This window comes from Aquarana catesbeiana, linkage group LG05, assembly GCF_042186555.1.
Source record: "Aquarana catesbeiana isolate 2022-GZ linkage group LG05, ASM4218655v1, whole genome shotgun sequence".
Taxonomy (NCBI): Eukaryota; Metazoa; Chordata; class Amphibia; order Anura; family Ranidae; genus Aquarana; species Aquarana catesbeiana.
Window position 1 is genome coordinate 266452560 of NC_133328.1, and position 20890 is coordinate 266473449.

General features: G+C 41.2%; 1 protein-coding gene and 1 long non-coding RNA gene across 3 annotated transcripts in view; both read left to right on the forward strand.

Moving 5' to 3' along the window:
- GALNT4 (polypeptide N-acetylgalactosaminyltransferase 4) overlaps window positions 1-20890 on the forward strand; it is a 341135-nt gene that overhangs the window by 219454 nt on the left and 100791 nt on the right. The window lies entirely within an intron of this gene.
- On the forward strand, window positions 2340-2877 carry LOC141144762 (uncharacterized). Its single transcript, XR_012244459.1, has 3 exons — window positions 2340-2408; window positions 2518-2634; window positions 2752-2877. It is a non-coding gene; the product is annotated as an uncharacterized lncRNA (long non-coding RNA).

The following is a 20890-nucleotide window of genomic DNA, read 5'->3' on the forward strand; positions in this document are numbered from 1 at the left end:
GAGCCGTCAAATGAAAAGACATTGTGATGGAGAATAAACTCCAATGACATAATAATAAATTCATGTAGTCTCCTGTCATCTTTATGCGTTGGTGCAATGACCCGTCTGATTACGGCCAAGCCTAGTTGATGGGGGATAGAACTCTATAGAGCCTCTACGTCGATGGCCACCAACAAAGCAGACGCGAGATATGAAGGCCCTCTAAATTTTGCAGCAAATGGATGGTATCGCGTACAAAAGAGGGCAAGTTCTCGACGAAGGGCTTGAGGTGGGCATCGACGTAGAGGCTCAGATGCTCAGTGAGGGCACCATTGCCCAATACAATTGGTCTTCCAGGGGGGGTAGATGCATTTTTGTGTACCTTGGGAAGGCAATAGAACGTCGGGGTTCTAGGAAACTTAATGTGTAGAAATTCCCAGGTGTCTTGGTCTATAATGCCTTGGGAAAAGGCTCCGTCAACCAGGGCGTAAAATTGAGTTTCGAACCTCATAATACTTGACCTAGGAATAAGTTTATACCAATCCCGATTGTTTAACACTTTTTTACACATCGCCTTATAGTGAATTCGTTGGTGACTTTCGCAATGACCCATGCAAAAGACTTGGGACATTCACATGTGGAGGATGTTCGATATGTAGATATATCAATACAAACCCTAACTATACTCTCCCCAATGGCCGAAAGTACACCCCCCACCACTACTGCAACTGTAAAACTGAGGGGGTAGTGTACCTTCTCACATGTCAATGCCAGCGATTCTACGTTGGCAAGACCAAATTGAAATTTTCTATAAGGGCATCCAGACATATTGCCTCAATGAAAAAAGCAGACCCCGATGTCCCCTTGGGGAGACATGTTCTTAACGAACATTACGGGGTCTTTCCAAAAATTCAATTTCTTTTTTTGGACAGGATTCATCCTAACCCGAGGGGTGGAGACTGGAATAAGGTCCTTCTTCAGCGAGAGGCTCGCTGGATTATGGACCTTGCTGCCACCTCACCCCCGGGCCTCAATGAGCAGTTCAGCTACAGACCGTTCTTGGAGGGCTTTACATCTGGTCTTTGTGAGAGGGACCTATAGTTCCTTCTTACAGACCCCCCGCATAGTCACTACCCATCTATGCCTCAACCATAAATGTATATCATCACTTTATGGCTGTTCTTTATCATCTTTTTCGGTCTCTAGAAAATCTAACTGCCAGGCTATGTGTCTATGATGTACAATTTACATATATGATGTTTTGTCAATGACCCCTGTACTCTGCTGATGTCGGAGCATTTCATGTCGGATCCATGGGCGTACGGTTGTCTTAGGTTCGGCTGACCCCTCCCTGTCCCACCCGGCGCAGGGGGGGCCCCCCGGGCCTCCTTTTGGTGGGCCTATGGGGGGTCCTTCTTTTTGGCCTTCTGGCGGACACTTTAGCCGCAATTTTGTGGCGGGTGGTCCGCCCGTTGGCCTTTTCTGCGTCGGTGGGCTGCCTTTGCATGACCCTTCCTCTCAGATTTTTCTGTGGGGTGGGCCATGCAGCGGCGGCTCGGGATCCTGTTCCCACCACGGTCCCTCCCTCTACTCTGGGTGGGATTGTGTCTCTTGGGGGGACCCCTGTGGTCCTGCCAGGTATACACAAACAAACATACTCTGTCTTACTCCTGTACTGCACTTACTACGGGAATATTTTGAGGCTTCAGGTTCTAAGGGGTTAAAATAGTGTGGCTATGTAAACCACACATTGAGTTTGTCAGGCTCTTCTGTCCTAATGGGTTAATCCCAGACCGGGCTGCACAGGCGATATAGTATCCAGTTTTACTTGAGCATTGCTCTAAATGAACTGCTCTTTGAGGCTTAAATAATCTCCCCGAATCCCTATGAGATAGCATTGGCCTGGTATGTTGCCAGGCAACCACTAAACTATGCCTTGCTGCTCCGTCTGTTCTGTTGTGGTTTTGCTTGGTGGGCGGGGCTGCCTGTCAGCCGCACGTTGTTTCTCGTCCTGAGTACGGGAACGTGCAGTGGGCGTGGCGCTATGACGCGACCGCTCCCCCTTCACACATTCCCACTGTGTGATTGAAGTGACGACGTTGCGCTGTTTAGACGCACGTCACGCCACACCACGCCCTCCCAGTTGCCTGGTATGTTGCCAGGCAACCACCAAGCTATGCCTTACGGGAACGTGCAGTGGGCGTGACGTTATGACGCGACCGCTCCCCCCTCACACACCTCCACTGTATGATTGATGCGATGACGCTGCGCTGATTAGACGCACGTCACGCTATACCACGCCCTCCCAGCCTCCTTATATTCTAGTGATGCACCTGAACGGGCTCATCACTACCGCACTTGGCGGTGACCGGCCCGGACGCTCCTGCAATCTACCCATGCCTCACCAAGACTCCACACTACACTTTGTTGTAAGTACTAACCTCGGATGGCTGTGACCCAGCCATACTGTTTGTTCATTGAATTTGATATTCTCAGGGTTGCCATTACTATCTTATCCCCCCTCTGCTTTGTTCACAGACCTAGCCCTCATATGGGTTAATGCCCTGGTTCGATCTGTGCTTGCACATACTCGGCAACATTTTCCTCTCTCTTATGGTGATGCAGACTGTTGTGGCCTGACCTATGAACATCCTGGTATGAACACAGCCCTCTTACCTACCCCCACCTTTGTCTTTTGATTTTCTAATTTCCTGAACTGCTTATGAGCCTTTGGTAAGTCTTCACTATATAGCACATGCTTCTATTTCGCAGGTGATACGGAATGTTGTAGTACCTGCGACTTGGTTGCAGTCTATTTTGGCGGAGCTGCGGGATGCCCCCTTATGTTCGTGGGTTGGATCAGTGTGGATAGAGTTGGGCCAGCCGATGCTTTCAGGTCTTTGTTTCATCTGCTAGACCTGGGGTATCTGACACCGTTACTGCAGCGATTCTGACATAGATGCTCCGTTACTGTTATGCATTGGTAGGTTGTGCTCTTTTTATCTACGGTCACAATGGACCAAATGACATACACGTGATACCTGTAAATATCATTTATACATGATTGTTTTTTGTACTTATTTTATTATTATTTCATTGTATAATAGGTCTATGATCCACGTTCCGTCTCTGATGAAGGGACATTATATTTAAGTCCCGAAACGCGTAAGATTTCGTGGCAAGACCATTGAACATAGTCTTTCAAACCTTGCACATACAGTATATCGTTGTATAGTTTTTTATAGATTGTATGACATTGTTTTTGTTTTCCTTGTTATATGTCTTGTTTTGATCTATATATATATATATATATATATACCTTTTCTACTTAATAAAATAAATTTTAAATTCTAAATGAGTTGCCGTTAAAGTCCCTTTAACCTTTTTGGGGGTAATTTCCTGATAACATATTCAATGTTATTTGCAGCTAAGTTGAGAATTATGGATGGAGAAAATGTTTTTTCTTTGAAGATCCTGAAGCTGTTAACGCTTGGTTGGATGAGAGTCATACAAAGGAGAATAAAGACTTCCTGAATGTTAATCAACTTGTTGAACTTTCTCGAATATTTTTTTTTCTCTCTCTCCTTTTTATCTCTCTCTTCCTGAATGTTAATCAACTTGTTGAACTTTCTCAAATTTTTTTTTTCTCTTTTTTTTTTCATTTAGGCACAAGCATAACACTTGTAACTGTTTTAGGGCCACTAGCTAGTCCTCTTCTGAGAGTCCCGGGTGGACTGTAGTAAGGGGTTGGGGTCACTACCAACCGGGATGGGTGGTGGGTATTCCCAGGAATGTTTGGGCGCTTAAGAGGAGGAGGATTGGGTTGGGGGGGTTCCTTTTTTTTTTTTTTTTTTTTTTTGGCCCCGTGCTCTCGCTTTCTCTCTCTAATTCCTAGTATTCTGTCGGGACCCTCTTTGCCATGGTCTTATTTGAGAGATTTTTTTTTTTTTTTTTGAGGCCTATGGATATCTTGTTTGGTCTGCTGGAGTTCTAGTTCAACACCTTTTGGGTGAACTGAAATAATGAATAGGAAAATAACGGTGTTGTCATGGAATGTGAGGGGGTTGGGAGACAGGAGGAAGAGACAGGCAGTTTTTGACTCAATTGACTTCTACAAACCCGAAATAATAATTTTGCAGGAGACCCATCTTGAGCAAGAGGACACAATGCTTTTTGAAATTTCAAGATTTCCGTATCAATTCCATGCTGTATATACTACTTATTCACGAGATGCTAGTATACTGATCTCTTGCTCGGTACGGTTCTCAAGAGTTTTCTAGACCAAGAAGGCCGTTACATTTTGCTACAGTGTTTATTAAATGACCAAAACTTTTTGTTGGTGAATACCTATATCCCCCTCCCCCCCTTTATAATGATGAAGTGTTGAAATATGTTTTTGGTAAAATGGCACAATGGCCGAACTTACCAACCCTAGTAATGGGAGATTTTAATAACCTAACGAATGAGGAGGAAGATAGGTATAGCGCCAAAAAAGGTAAACAAAAAATGAAGAGAACAAGGTTTGCTGGACAACGGCAAGAGATGGGGTTAATAGATTTGTGGAGAATTAGATACCCATTAAGAAGAGAATACTCATGTTATTCAAGCACATATGGCTCTCTGTCAAGAATAGATCTGGTGATCGCGTACATAAGGTTCCCACGACTCGTAACCCGGCACAGACTAATCCACAGGATGTCCTGTATAGAGTACACTTCTTCAGGATAAAGGAGAACATACTCAGAGCTGCATGGCAAGAGGGAACAGTGAAGTATGAGGGGGCTGAAATACAAATATATCCAGACCTGTGTGGACAAACCAAAATCAGGAGACGCATGTTAAAGCCCCTTTTGGACTATTTGCTCTGTAAAGGAGCCACATATAGATGGGGCTACCCGCTTGCAGTAATAGTTAAAAAAGGGGGGCGAAGCTTCAACCTAAGAGACCCTGCACAACTTCCAGACCTTTTCCATTTTTGGGTGCAGAGGCCATTGAGGTCACTAATGGAGCAACCCATCCAACAACTGCATTGGCAGTGGGAGAGAAACAGACGGGATTAAGGAATAACGTAGCATACATGGGGTCGCAACCCATCACAGGAATAAGAAATGATCAGATAGAGAATTAGATGAACCCACGAAGGGAAAACATTTTTTTTCTCTTTTTTTTTTTTTTCTTTTTTGAATGTTTTTTTCTTTAAGGGAGGAGGGTGGGAGGGGGAGGGTTGATGTATGGTATAGAAAGTATGCTTTGTATACATGGTATGGGGATTTCACCCCTTTTCTTTTTTTTTCTTCCCCCATCCCCCACTCACATATCTTTCTAAGTATGGCGAGAAAATCCTTTTTTTTTTCTTTTTTTCCCCCCTCCTTCCTTCCCTCTCGTTGGTTTACCAGAGGTTTATGGAATTTGCGAGAGGGTCATAGTCTGGTTGAGAAAATCATGTACGGGGATCTATCTATGTATATGCTTATGAGTTATATGAACTTTTGTGGGGGTGGGGGGTACGTTTCTGTTTTTGGGTAAAAAAGAAAGGGGAAGGAAGAGGAGAGGGGGGAGAAAGGAAGGAGAAGGGGGAAGGAAAGGGGAAAGATTGTTTTTTTTTTTTTTTTTTCCCTTCTCCCCCCCTTGAAGGGGAATGAAAATTTAATGGGTCCTTGGCGATAGGATGGGCAACAGAGAACCAGGGTGAAGCCCCGGATGGGGAAGATGGGGGAGGGGTACATGTAGAACTTAGAAGGTACTGGTAGGAGGGGAACATAAGAATGGTCGGGATGGGGGAGGGGATATAGGAGGAGGGGTTAGAATGGCACTTTTTTTTGGGGGGGGGGGGTTGTGTATTGTTTTGTTGTAGTCTTGGTATTGGTAGCCCGAATGGGGTAGAGGACTAATAATAAATAACACATATCACATATATATCACGATTGATAAGCAAGAATTTTTGCTACATCTGTCAGCATAGGAATATGTGAGTAGCGATGGATGTCTTATAAAAGTTAGTGGTTTCACACGATAGAGAGTAGTGTTTTTTCTTGTTTTTTGTTTTTTGTGGTCTTTTTTTCTTTTTTTTTATGTTTGCTGTGAGTTAGTTTCACGTTGGGTGGAATACGAGAGTATAGCACTTGATACACCGTCACAGGGGTTAGGAGGTAAAATAGTGGGGAGGGTGTATCCTCCTAGAAAGGTACTCAGTACCCCTACTCCCTCGTTGGTAGAATAGTATGTTTTAGTATCCTGGTATGGGAAGAAAATCCCACATTCAAGAAAACCTGTATGAACTGGAAGATGTAGGGGTTGAGATAGGTTGAATATTTGCCGTCTCACCAAGGCCTAATAATAGAGGCCGGTCGGGGTTTTTTGTTCCTGTTTTTTTTTTTCCCTTTCTTTTTCCTTGTGGGCTCGGGAGACCACCTTAATATGTATTAGTAGGAGATAAAAAATGTGTGATAGGATTTTCAGTAAAGTATTAATATATATTGGGGGGATGATGGAATCCGTCTGGTTATGAGCAAACAATGGGTAAGGGGGCCAACTTGCAAGGGGCCTAGATGGATAAGTTAAGGAATGTGATATACAGGCAAAAAAAGTGGTGATATTTACACGGGGATGCAAGCGGTTATAGGGTGCATGTGGATAGATACTATAGCTCAGATCTCTGCCGGGCTTATTCACTCTCCCCAAATTTATACGCCTCTCCTCCAAGTGGAGGGAAGTCGGAGGCATTTAACTTTCCAATTTCTTTTACTAAGCAAATAGCAGGCAGCCTTGCAGTTGCATAGAGCCGGTTATAGCTTAGATTATACATTACTCAGGGTCCTGGATAACTAGCCAGACCCTGAGAAACAGCTCTCTGAATTTGTTTTTCATTTTTTGTTTTTCCCTTTTTTTTTGGTAGGGTTGGCCTTATTGTCCTGTCCCCCCTCCCCCACATTCCCCTTACACTGATAACTTGCTAGAATTAAAGGGCAAAATGACTAGGATAACTCTGACCTCCTACAATGTGAAGGGGCTAAATAGTCCAGAGAAATGCACCAGATTGTTAACTGAACTGAGGAGGCTGAAATCCCAAATCTTTTTTTTTTACAAGAGACACATTTTAGAAATGATAAAATCCCAAAATTGGGGAATTGCAGATTTCCTATAGTGTACCATGGTGCCTCCCAGACCGCAAAGGCGAATGGGGTTTCAATTATGATTTCGAATCAGATACCATGGAAAGAATCCAAGATAATTACGGACGAGGCAGGACGTCTTCTTATTGTAAAAGGATTTCTATGTGAACAAAAGGTTACGTTAGTAAACTTGTATTCTACCAAATGAGGATCAAGTCTCAGCCCTTGAGACATATCTGAATTTAGTACATCAAAATAAAGAGGGGACCCTGATGATGGGAGGGGATCTGAACATGGCACTGGATCCTGCTCTGGATGTCTCAAAGGGAGTGTCTCATTTATCTTATATAAAACTGCGAAGAGCAAAGAGATTGCTACAAGATTTGCAATTAATGGACACTTGGAGGACCCTCCATGCACACAACAAAGATTATACTTTTTTTTTCAGCTAAACATAAGACATATACTAGAATTGACTATGTTTTTCTATCACAGAACGCACTGTCGTGTATATTGGAGGCTTCCATAGGCTCATTTACATTATCGGACCACGCACCACCTAATTGTGTTATAGAATGGGGAGACATAAGCCCTGGGAATGGAACTGGAAGTTGAATGAGACACTCCTGAAGGAACCAGAGTATGAGAATCAGATAGCCCAGGAATTGGAATCCTTCTTTATAAACAATAAATCAAGGGAAACAACCCCATTTTGCAGATGGGAAGCGCATAAATGTTACATTAGAGGAACCCTCATATCTTTAGGAGCTCATAGGAAACGCTCTCTCAGCGCTAAGCTGGACACCCTGCTTGGAGAAATCCGTATACTCGAACAGGCACACAAGAAATCTCATGCACAACAGACAGAGTGGAAACTTTCGGGCTCACGGGATGAATTAAATCTATTATTAATAGATAAAGCAAAAGCTAAGCTGGCCCGGTGTAGGCGAGTATACTACGAATACGGAAATAAGCCTAGCAGGGTGCTAGCAAATGCGCTCAGGGAGACAAGAGCTCGGAATCATATTGATCGTATCAAAACCCAGGGAGATACGTTAGTCAGCTCCTCACAGGCAATTCCGAAGGCATTTAGGGATTATTATGCCAACCTATATCAGAGGGCCAACTGCCTACTTCAAGGACATCTAATAGATGGGAGTCGGCAAAAGAATACATATTGGCTTCCGGAATGCCTAAGATACTTGAAGAAGGAGCAGGAGACATAGATGGCTCAATTACAATAGAAGAATTTTCAGAAGCCCTGAAATCGCTGAAGCCAGGTAAGGCCCCAGGTCCCGATGGGTACACCTTGCTGTATTATAAGACCTTCTCGGAAAAACTGGCACCTAAATTCCTAGCTGCTTTTAACTCAATACGGGATGGGCAAACGATGCCCGTGGAAAAATTAATGGCCCACATAACAGTAATTCCTAAGGAGGGAAAGGACCCACCCCAAAGTACTAGCTATAGTCCAATTTCGTTGCTAAATGTAGACCTTAAGATCTTTACAAAAATACTCGCTAATAGATTATTGACATACATCCCCGCTCTAGTGCATCAGGATCAGGTAGGGTTTACCCCTAATAGAGAGGGTAAAGAAAACACGCAAAGGGTTCTAAATGCCATATATATATATATATATATATATATATATATATATATATATATATATATATATATATATATATATATATATATATATATATCAATATTATCAAAAACCCCTAGTGCTTATATCCACTGCAGAAAAAGTATTTGATAGGGTAGACTGGACATTCCTGAGAGCCACGTTACAGCATATAGGATTGAAAAGTGGGATGCAGAACTGGATTTCTAGTCTGTACTCATATCCTAAAGCAAGGGTGAAGATTAATTATACAATGTCTGAATCATTCGCTATAAATAATGGAACGCGGCAGGGATGTCCACTCTCGCCTATCATATTTATTTTCACACTTGAACCCGTTTTGAGAACAATATGGGCCAACCCAGACATTAGGGGCATTTCAATAAAAGGGGAAGAACATAAATTGGCCGCATATGCGGATGACTTGCTATTCTTTATAACCTCTCCAGTTGTATCCTTACCATCTCTATTATCGGAGTTACGCATATATGGAGGGGTATCCAATTTCAAGGTAAACTATAGTAAGTCTGAAGCGATGGGTGTGGAAGTGAATACTGCGTTACAACATCAGCTTTCGGATTACTTTGCTTTTAGATGGACAGATTCACATATATACTATCTAGGGACTAAAATACCTAATAAGCTTAAGAGAGTGTTTGAACTTGATTTTGCCCCATTGGTACGACAGATTAAATTAGATTTTCAGCGGTGAGACAAAGAAGTCTTCACGTGGTTTGGTAGGATTAACATCATCAAAATGAATGTAATGCCGAGATTGCTATACTTATTCCAGACCCTACCTATAAAACTCTCCTCAGGGTTTCTGAAGGACCTGAGATCAAGATTGGTGAGGTTTATATGGGCGGGCAAAACAGCGAGAATACGTAGAGATATTCTGACATTACCAAAGGAGAGAGGAGGGGTGGGATTTCCGGACCCGGTGGGTTATTATGAAGCATTACATCTAGCACGGGTAGCGGATTGGTGTGTACTATATCAAGGAAAAGCCTTGGATACATGTGAAACAAGCAACGATCTATATACCCTTGGAGGGAATAGCATGGCTTTTGGAGGTAGAGATACCACAGGCGGCGAGAAGACACCCCATTGTGGGTGCTACGCTCCAATCCATCAAAAAGACATTTAAGAAAACTAAGATGTCGACTCACCCAAGTCCCATGATACCAATCCTGGGTACCTCGGCTTTTAAGCCAGGCCTTATAGACCAGGGTTTCAGGGATTTAAGGCGACGAGGCATTAGCAGGATCATACATTTCTCAATTGACAATCATGTGATGACTAAGGGGGAGATTGAACGGGTGTTCTCGTCTGACCTAGACCCATTTAGGCAAATACAGCTGAATGCCTTCCTTCGATCAATTAAGCAACGAGTGCTGATGGTGCATACTCCATCTAGGTTTGAACAGATATGCCTAAAGGGTGAAACACTGAGACACTCACTCTCATTTATGTATGGATTGTTGACAGAGTTAGAAGCCCCACAAGAGTTGGCCTTTTTAACACAAGCATGGGAGAGGGACCTCGGGGTTACTTTCTCTGAGACACAGAAAAATAAGATCTTTTACGCACAAGGCGTCAATGGCAGCCAGGTATCAAGAAGGGGGGTATAAAATTTTGACTAGGTGGTATAGAACCCCGAAAGTATTGAATCGGATATTCCCACAAATATCCAATCTATGTTGGTGCTGCCAGGGTGCGGAGGGCACCATGTTACACATATTCTGGGAATGTACTGGACTGAAAGAATTCTGGAAAATGGTCTCTGAAACAGTTAAAGAAATTACAGGTGTTTCTCTCAGTGAAAACCCGGCAGTTTTTTGCTGCATGATACTCCGTTATCTATTGATAAATATAAAAAATCTCTTTTAAGGCACCTGCTTACAGCAGCAAAAGCTTGTATCCCGCCACTCTGGAAAAGCACGGTAGCTCCGACTAAATTACAATGGATTAGCAGAATAACAGAGATCCAACAAATGGAAAATCTTACCATGACGCTGAGAGAGCAAGAAGACAGGTATCGGGAAGTCTGGGCTCCCTATATTACTTACAGGGAGCAGAATCCCTAAATAAAATTTCTAGCGGGGGGGAGGGGTGGACGGTATGATGGGGCATAGTATTAACATTTTTTTTTTTTTTCTTCTTCTGTGTCTCCTTTTTTTGGGTGTTTTGTTTTGGCTTTGGAGGCTAACCAGGGCTATCCCTGGTTAAGGAAAATGTAATAAGAGTAGGAATAATTATGGGTATGTATTAGAATAATAAGAAGGCAAGATGAAATGATGAGTTTTTTGCCTAAAGATAACATAATTTTGTGATAGGGGTGATAGTAATTGGTGATTTTCAAGAAGATAGTATTTGTAAAATAGAAGATGTAGGTGTTGATGTACTCATATGTAATACTGTACTACTATTATTGTGGAAAAAACGAGAATAGAGAATGTATAAAAAAAAAAAAGAATAGATCTGGCTCTGGGAAATGATAACTTTCTCCCTTGGGTAGAGGCAATTCAATACGGTCCTAGGGGGCTTTCAGATCATTCCCCACTTATGAGCATACAGTTTGAGGGACAGACACTCTCTCTTCCTTGGAAAATTAATCCACAATGGCTATTATTAATGACAGAGGAATGATCTACAGCTGATCAAATTTTAAAAAAAAGTAAAAACTCGACATCTTTATTAGTAGTTTGGGATACTATGAAGGCATTTATGCAGGGAATAATGATTAAAGAAATTAATAAAATTCATCTAGGAGGCGACAGGAGGAAGTAATGCAAAAGGTAACTCAAACAGAGCAGGATTACATTATGGATCCCATAGAAGAAAAGCGGTCAGCATGGCAGGAGGCCCAGGAAATTTATAAAACTTTAGCCTTAACTAAAGCAGAAAATAACAGATTTTTTGAAACTCAAAACCATTATGAAATGGGGGAACAGGTGGGTCGTATGTTGGCGGTGATAGCTCGGGCACAAGATGGCCCAATAACTATCGCATCGGTCAAAGACCCGGAAGGAGTTCTGATGCATGATACAGGTAGCATCCAGAAGATATTTGTTGACTTCTACACCTCACTTTATGAGTCAAAGGCGTCAAAGTCAATGGACCAAGCCAAACAATTTTTGGATAAATTGGTTCTCCCAAAACTTAAAACGGAGGATAGAGAATCTCTCGATAGTCCTATATCCCTGGAAGGGTTAAGACTTGCAGTTACACAAACCCATAATAATAAAGCACCAGGGATGGATGGACTACCAACAGAGATTTTTAAAAATTTGATAAGATTCTGCTACCAGAACTTTTAGAGATACTAAACGACGCGTTTGAAAAACAAAAACTTCCAGAATCAATGCAGGAAACGATAATAATAGTGGTTCCTAAAAAGGGAAAGGACCCAATGTTACCTGAATCTTATCGCCCTATATCTCTCCTCACCTCAGATGTCAAGATTCTGGCTAGGGTTCTTGCAAACAGGTTATCAAATTACATTCACAGGTTATTCTTGAACTTGAAATTACCTATGGAAAATATGGGATCTAGAGCAATATTGTGTTTAGACACCCAAAAAGCCTTTTTTGATATGGTGGAGTGGGAATACCTATGGGCTTTATTGGAAGCATTTGGTATAGGCCCGGGATTTCTAAAATGGGTCAAAATACTATATAGGGACCCTAAAGCAAGAGTAAGAATTAATAATACACTATCCAGTCCATTTACCCTATCAAGAGGGACAAGGCAGGGCTGCCCCCTGTCCCCATTATTGTTCGCTATAGCAGTGGAGCCTTTTGCCCTTGCAATTAGACAATCAACAGAAATAATAGGATTCCGTCGACCAGGAAGAGAGGATAAAATAGCCCTCTATGCAGATGACGCTCTTATTTTCCTGCGGGACACCTCAAACTCATTAACGGAACTTATGAGCCTTGTCTCGATATTTGGGCTATTTTCGGGTTTCCAGATTAATTGGAATAAATCCATATTATTACCCCTAGATGAGTTAAAAACCCCTCTATTAAATCAATCCTCCAAAATTCAAATTAAGGATACTGTGAAATATCTGGGGATGTAAAAGACTATATTAACTTGAACTTGAAACCTCTATTAAAAAAATTAAAGGATAAAAGCCGTAGCTGGTGTAAGTTACCCCTGACGGTGATAGGTAGAGCAAATCTTATCAAAATGATTTGGACCCCGCAACTACTTTGTGTTTAATAATTTACCTATATGGATTACAGTACCTTGGTTTAGAAAAATAGAATCTCTATTTAGAGAGCTGATTTGGAGGAAAAAGCAACCACATATAAAGTTAACTACATTGATGCTAACCAAAGAAGAAGGTGGACTGGCGATCCCCCGTCCCAAAAATTATTTTCTAGCCTCTCAATTACAACATTTTTATGGTTGGACAACAGTATCAGACTCTTCAGACTCTGATCCTATACAGAGGCTGTTACTATCAGTTTAAGAAGACTACCCATTAATTCCCCTATTAGAGTAGAGAAATCAATTGTTTGATAAAGGATTTTTTACGGGAATATTATTTGATAAGGTATGGCGGGAAATGAGAATTACTGCAATAAAGGGATATACGTCATATACTCCAATATGGAACAATAGTAGCTATACGGAACTGTTGAAACTGGAAGGGTTTGAAATTTGGAGGCAGAAGGGACTCAGGTACATAGTTACATAGTAGGTGAGGTTGAAAAAAGACACAAATCCATCAAGTCCAACCTATGTGTGTGATTATGTGTCAGTATTGCATTGTATATCCCTGTATGTTGTGGTCATTCAGGTGCTTATCTAATAGTTTCTTGAAGCTATCAATGCTCCCCGCTGAGACCACCGCCTGTGGAAGGGAATTCCACATCCTTGCCGCTCTTACAGTAAAGAACCCTCTACATAGTTTAAGGTTAAACCTCTTTTCTTCTAATTTTAATGAGTGGCCACGAGTCTTGGTAAACTCTCTTCTGCGAAAAAGTTTTATCCCTATTGTGGGGTCACCAGTCCGGTATTTGTAAATTGAAATCATATCCCCTCTCAAGCGTCTCTTCTCCAGAGAGAATAAGTTCAGTGCTCGCAACCTTTCCTCATAACTAAGATCCTCCAGACCCTTTATTAGCTTTGTTGCCCTTCTTTGTACTCTCTCCATTTCCAGTACATCCTTCCTGAGGACTGGTGCCCAGAACTGGACCGCATACTCTAGGTGCGGCCGGACCAGAGTCTTGTAGAGCGGGAGAATTATCGTTTTATCTCTGGAGTTGATCCCCCTTTTAATGCATGCCAATATTCTGTTTGCTTTGTTAGCAGCAGCTTGGCATTGCCTGCCATTGCAGAGCCTATCATCTACAAGGACCCCCAGGTCCTTTTCCATCCTAGATTCCCCCAGAGGTTCTCCCCCAGTGTATAGATTGCATTCATATTTTTGTCACCCAAATGCATTATTTTACATTTTTCTACATTGAACCTCATTTGCCATGTAGTCGCCCACCCCATTAATTTGTTCAGGTCTTTTTGCAAGGTTTCCACGTCCTGCAGAGAAGTTATTGCCCTGCTTAGCTTAGTATTGTCTGCAAATACAGAGATTGAACTGTTTATCCCATCCTCCAGATCGTTTATGAACAAATTAAATAGGATTGGTCCCAGCACAGAACCCTGGGGAACCCCACTACCCACCCCTGACCATTCTGAGTACTCCCCATTTATCACCACCCTCTGAACTCGCCCTTGTAGCCAGTTTTCAATCCATGTACTCACCCTATGGTCCATGCCAACGGACCTTATTTTGTACAGTAAACGTTTATGGGGAACGGTGTCAAATGCTTTTGCAAAATCCAGATACACCACGTCTACAGGCCTTCCTTTATCTAGATGGCAACTCACCTCCTCATAGAAGGTTAATAGATTGGTTTGGCAAGGACGATTCTTCATGAATCCATGCTGATTACTGCTAATGATATCGTTCGTATTACTAAAATCCTGTATATAGTCCCTTATCATCCCCTCCAAGAATTTACATGATACAGTTATTTTAGGAAGATGAGATAAAAACCTTTAGTGAATTAAGAAATGAATATAACATCCCAAACCAAAGATTTTTTAAATTTTTACAGCTTAGTCATGCATTAAAAGCACAGGGTCGATCAGCATGGGCTGGAGATATAGGGCCAATTTCTGATGAACAGTGGGCATTGGCACTGTCAGCAATACCTTTGGCTTCTCTATCTCCAACTCAAAATTTAACACAACTATTCATCCTACATAGGGTACATTATACACCCGAGAAATTATTTAAATGGAAACGGAGGGATACAGACCAATGCCCTAGATGTAAAGGGAGGGCGGCCAACCTAATACAGTGGAACCTCGGTTTGCGAGTAACGCAGTTAACGAGCGTTTCGCAAACCGAGCTCTGTATTTCTAAAATTCCTAACTCGGTTTGTGAGTGTTGTCTCGCAAAATGAGCAGGATTCAGGCCAAAAGCGGTGTGCAGTACCGCTTTTGGCCTGAGGTGGGGGGGTGCCGGAGCCGAGCAGAGCCGAAAGTCGCCGTTCGGAAATGCACGGAAAGGCCCGAGGACAGTTCGGCTGACCTCGGCAAACCTCGGAAAGGCTCGTGAACGGAGTCTTTCCGAGGTTTGCCGAGGTCTGCCAAAGTGTCCCTCTGGCCTTTTCGACCGTTTCCAAGGCTCTCCGGCGCCCCTTGCCTCTGGCCGCATGCGGTATTGCATCCCATTGAAGTCAATGCGGAACAAATTATTTTTGTTTCCATTGACTTCAATGGGAAAACTCGCTTTGATATGCGAGTACATTGGATTACGAGCATACTCCTGGAACGGATTATGCTCGTAATCCGAGGTTCCACTATACGCATGATATGGAGATGCCCTAAACTCCATCGCTATTGGTACCTATGATTAATAATGTATTTGAGATTAAGATGTCTATAGAACTGGGGGGATGTCTCCTGGGTATCATGGACAAACTAAGAACTCCGAGGGAATACATGGTATCAATAATAAATAGAAGTTTATTTCAGGCTCGTAAGCTTATAGCACAAAAATGGTTGTCACCATATGCACCTGCAGTAGCAGAATGGAAAATGCAAGTAAGGGAAACCATGATTAAGGAAAAATATACCTTTTTACATAGAGGCAGTCTAGATGGTTTGATATTCTGAATGTATGATGAGTGGACCAGATAGATGTGGGAGAGAGGGGGTGGGGCATGGGGGCCAGTGGTGTTTTTTGTTTTTTTTTATTATTATTATTCCCTCTCTATACGTGCTGGGTTGTATGTTATCGTTGTTTATGATGTTTGTATATAAAATAAAATAAAATATTTGATCTAAAAAAAAAAAAAAACTTCCTTCCGCGAAAAAGTTTTATCCCTATTGTGGGGTCACCAGTATGGTATTTGTAAATTAAAATCATATCCCCTCTCAAGCGCCTCTTCTCCAGAGAGAATAAGTTCAGTGCTCACAACCTTTCCTTATAACTAATATCCTCCAGACCCTTTATTAGCTTTGTTGCCCTTCTTTGTACTCGCTCCATTTCCAGTACATCCTTCCTGAGGACTGGTGCCCAGAACTGGACTGCATACTCCAGGTGCGGCCAGAGTCTTGTAGAGCGGGAGAATTATCGTTTTATCTCTGGATTTAATCCCCTTTTTAATGCATGCCAATATTCTGTTTGCTTTGTTAGCAGCAGCTTGGCATTGCATGCCATTACTGAGCCTATCATCTACCAGGCCCCCAGGTCCTTTTTCATCCTAGATTCCCCCAGAGGTTCTCCCCCCAGTGTATCAGTGTATAGATTTCAATCATATTTTTGTCACCCAAATGCATTAGTTTACATTTTTCTACATTAAACCTTATTTGCCTTGTAGTTGTCCACCCCATTAATAAACATTTTAATGTATTTACTGCAAAATAAATCCGTATTTTTGGGTTTAACACAGATGAACATTATTTCATCATGCTCAAAATATTTTAGTGATGAGACATTATGACTTAACTATAATAGTTCTGACACGTACATTGTGCCACTGTGGCAGACAGCTTGTAGTTCTCAATGGACTGCGAGTGAGCTGATCAACACACTCATAAACCATTTACTCTTCCTCCAGCTTTCATACTGAAAGCTTGTACAGTGCTGACATTGCACCCATGATCCACTGATCATATGTGCAATATTCCGCAGGCTCCAATGTAAAAATAAAATAATAAATACATATTGTTTACCTGCAAAATATGTGCATATGTTTTCTATTAATTAAAAGTGAACTTGGCCTTTAAGGGCCTTGTAAATTATTTGCAATCAGATGCTCAAAGAGGAATCTACATACGCAAACATTTTATGCTGGTTTGCCAAGCTCCCCCATATTATTATTTTTTTACAGTAAGAGTTGTGAAAATGTGAAATAAACTTCCTCAGGAACTGTTCTAAGCCAGCTCAGTAAATTGTTTAACCACTTCAGCCCCAGAAGGATTTGCCCCCTTAATGACCAGAGCACTTTTTACAATTTGGCACTGGGCTGCTTTAACTGGTAATTGCGCGGTCATGCAATGCTGTGCCAAAACAAAATTTGCGTCCTTTTTTTTCCCCACAATTAGAGCTTTCCTTGGTGGTATTGGATCACCTCTGCGTTTCTTTTGCGCTATAAATGAAAAAAGACCGAACATTTTGAAAAAAAAATGTGTTATAAACAAATACAATAAACTAAATTTTAGTCATACATTTAGGCCAAAATGCATTCAGCCACGTGTCTCAGGTAAAAAAAAAATTCAATAAGCGTATATTGGTTTGTGCAAAAGTTATAGGGTCTACAAACTAGGGTACATTTTCTGAAATTAACACAGCTTTTAGTTTGACTGACCATCTAATTTTTTGAGGTGCTATAATGGAAGGGCAGTACAAACCCCCCCCAAATTACTCCATTTTGGAAAGTAGACACCCCAAGGAATTTGCTGAGAGGCATATTGAGCACATTCAATATTTTTTTTGATTGAAAAATAACCAAAAAAATGTACACAAAGTTGTCACTAAATGATATATTGCTCACACATGCCATGGGTATATGTGAAATTACGCCCCAAAATACATTCTGCTGCTTCTCCTGAGTACAGGGATACCACATGTGTGGGAGTTATTGTCATTCTAGCTGCGTACAGGACCCTGAAAACCAAGTACCGCCTTCAGGCTTTCTAAGGGTGTAAATTTCGGTTTCAGAGGCCATTAAATGCCAAGATAGCACAAAACCCCCTCAAATTACCCCATTTTGGAAACAAACAAGCTATTTGCTGAGAGGCATGTTCAATATTTTGCAGATCTCGCTTTTTGTCAAAAAGTTTAGAAAATTGAAAAAAAAAAACATTTTCCTTTTCTTCATTTTCCTAAACAAATGAGAGCTGCAAAATATTCATCATGCCTCTTAGCAAATACCTTGGGGTGTCTACTTTCCAAAATGGGGTCATTTGGGGGGGGAGGGGGGTTTGTGCCATCTTGGCATTTCATGGCCTCCGGAACTGTGATGGGTAGTGAGGAACTGAAATCATCATTTTACGCCCTTATGAATGCAGTGATTGGTTTTCGGGGTCCTGTATGCGGCTACGCTCCCAAAAAGTCTCACACGTGGTCTCTCCATACTGGGGAGAAGCAGCAGAATGTATTTTGGGTGTAATTTCACATATACCCATGGCATGTGTGAGCAATATATCATTTAGTGACAACCTTGTGTAAAAAAATAAATAAATACATTGTAATTTTCCCGAAACGTGTGGCAAAACATATAATATTCCATGGACTCAACATGCCTCTTAGCAAATAGCTTGGGGTGTCTACTTTCCAAAAAGGGGTCATTTGGGGGGGGGGGGTTAAACTGTCCTGGCATTTTATGCACAACATTAGAAGCTTATGCCACACATCACCCACTCTTCTAACCACTTTCTGACACTTTTTTTTGTGTACATGAAAAAAATATATATATATTTTTTTTTTTGCTAGAAAATTACTTTGAACCCCAAAACATATATATATTTTTTTTCAAATAACATTTTTTTTTTTTATTGATATCATTCGTGTCTGCAGTACAATTCAGAGAAACAAAAGAAAAGATAAAACAGGGGTTTTGAATACCATAGATATACCTGACGTGCAGTATTTGATTACATACATTTCGATACATATATTTTTTTTTTAAAGCAAAGGCCCTACAGATGAAAATGGTAGGTGTTGCAATTTTTTTTTTTTCACACAGTATTTGCGCAGCGATTTTTTTTTTTTTTAAACAATTTTTTGGGGAAAAAAAAACACTTTTTTAGAATTTTAATGCACTAAAAAGCACTATATTGCCCAAATGTTTGGTAAAATATAAAAGATGATCTACGTAGATACCAAACACGACATGCTTTAAAATTGCGCACAAACGTGCAGCGGCGACAAACTACCTACATTTTTAAAAGCGTTTACAGGTTGCCACTTTAGATTTACAGAGGAGATCAACTGCTAAATTTACTGCCCTCGATCTGACGTTTGGGGTGATACCTCTAATGCATGATACAATTGCTGTCTACATACGACACAAGACCGACACTTGTGTTCGCCTTTGTGCGCGAGCATCAGAAGATAGGGGTGCTTTTTTTTTTTTTTTTTTTTTTTTTTTAATTTTGCTTTTTTATTTTACTTTTACACTGTTCCTTTCATTTTTTATTGTTATCACAGGGAATGTAAATATCCCCTATCATAGCAATAGGTAGTGACAGGTACTCTTTTATGAAAAAATTGGGGTCTATTAGACTCTAGATCTCTCCTCTGCCCTCAAAGCATCTGACCACACCAAGATTGCTGTGATCGGATGCTTTCCAAATTTCCCAATGGCGCTGTTTATATCTGGCAAAACCTAAGTCATGTTTCTGGTTTCTTAGGCAATAGAGATGATTGGAGCCATTCCGGTCTCCGATTAGCTCTATTGTCAGCTGGCGGAACCACCGGCTACATTCTTGGGTTCCTCAGTGGGACAGGAGAGCCTGAGAAAACCATGGAAGACAGCGGGAGTGTTTCCGCTCACTGCTTGTAAAAGCAGTCTAGTGGCTAATTAGCCGCTAGGATTGCTTTTACATAAAAGTCGACCGCTGGTTGAAAAGAACCAAAATGTTACCTAAACCTGCAGGCATCATTCTGGTATAACCACTCAAAGTTCAGCAACATACCAGTATGTTGCTGGTCCTTGTTGGGAATATATTGTAATGTTCTTTTTTTTTTTCATGCAGCCTGTGGGATTAACAAAAAAAGACATTGATCAGTGGGTATGCCCACATTAGATTCCACTTCTAATGATGGGCTTCTAATGATGGGCATACATGCACTGTTTTTATTTTTTAAACTGTGGTGGTGAAATCACCTACAGTGCTGGAGTCTCTGATTTACGTACGTGAGAGCAAACCCTGTTTCTGTCAAAATAAATCTGTTCTGCAGCTGAATGGCGTACCTGAAAAGCAAACAATGGTCACAATAAAACATTAACTCAATAAAACAACTTTTTTTTATTGCAATCTGTGCCCAAAAAGAGTAAAAAATATATGCTGAAACATGGGGGTGATAATCTGCCCCTAATGTTAGGAGCAAATCGCCCCTTTACCCCTGCCCCCATGCTTCGGCATATATGCTCTTTTTTTTAACTGTGGTGGTGATATCACCTCCTACAGCGCTGGAGTCACTGATTTACGCATTGTGAGAGCAAACTCTGTTGCTGTCAAGAATAAATAAATCAGTGCTGAAGCTGAATGGCGTACCTGCAAAGAAAAAAATGGTTAACAATAAAACACAGTAAACCGTAAAGTATAAAAGAATTACCTGCAAAGCAAAAATGATAAAACATAACAATAAAACATTGCAGTTAAGCATAAAATACAGTAAAACAAAGCAGAACAATAGAGAGGAAAGAACAAGAAAATTACAACTATTTTTGGCTTTTCTATTTTGTATAGTTACATAGGTTGAAAAACGACACAAGTCCATCAAGTTCAACCAAAAAAATAAATAAAAACAAAATCCCATATACACAAACCTATACCCACCGTTGATCCAGAGGAAACAAATAAAAAAACCCCAGCAAAGCATGATCCAATTTGCTACAGCAGGGGAAAGAATTCATTCCTA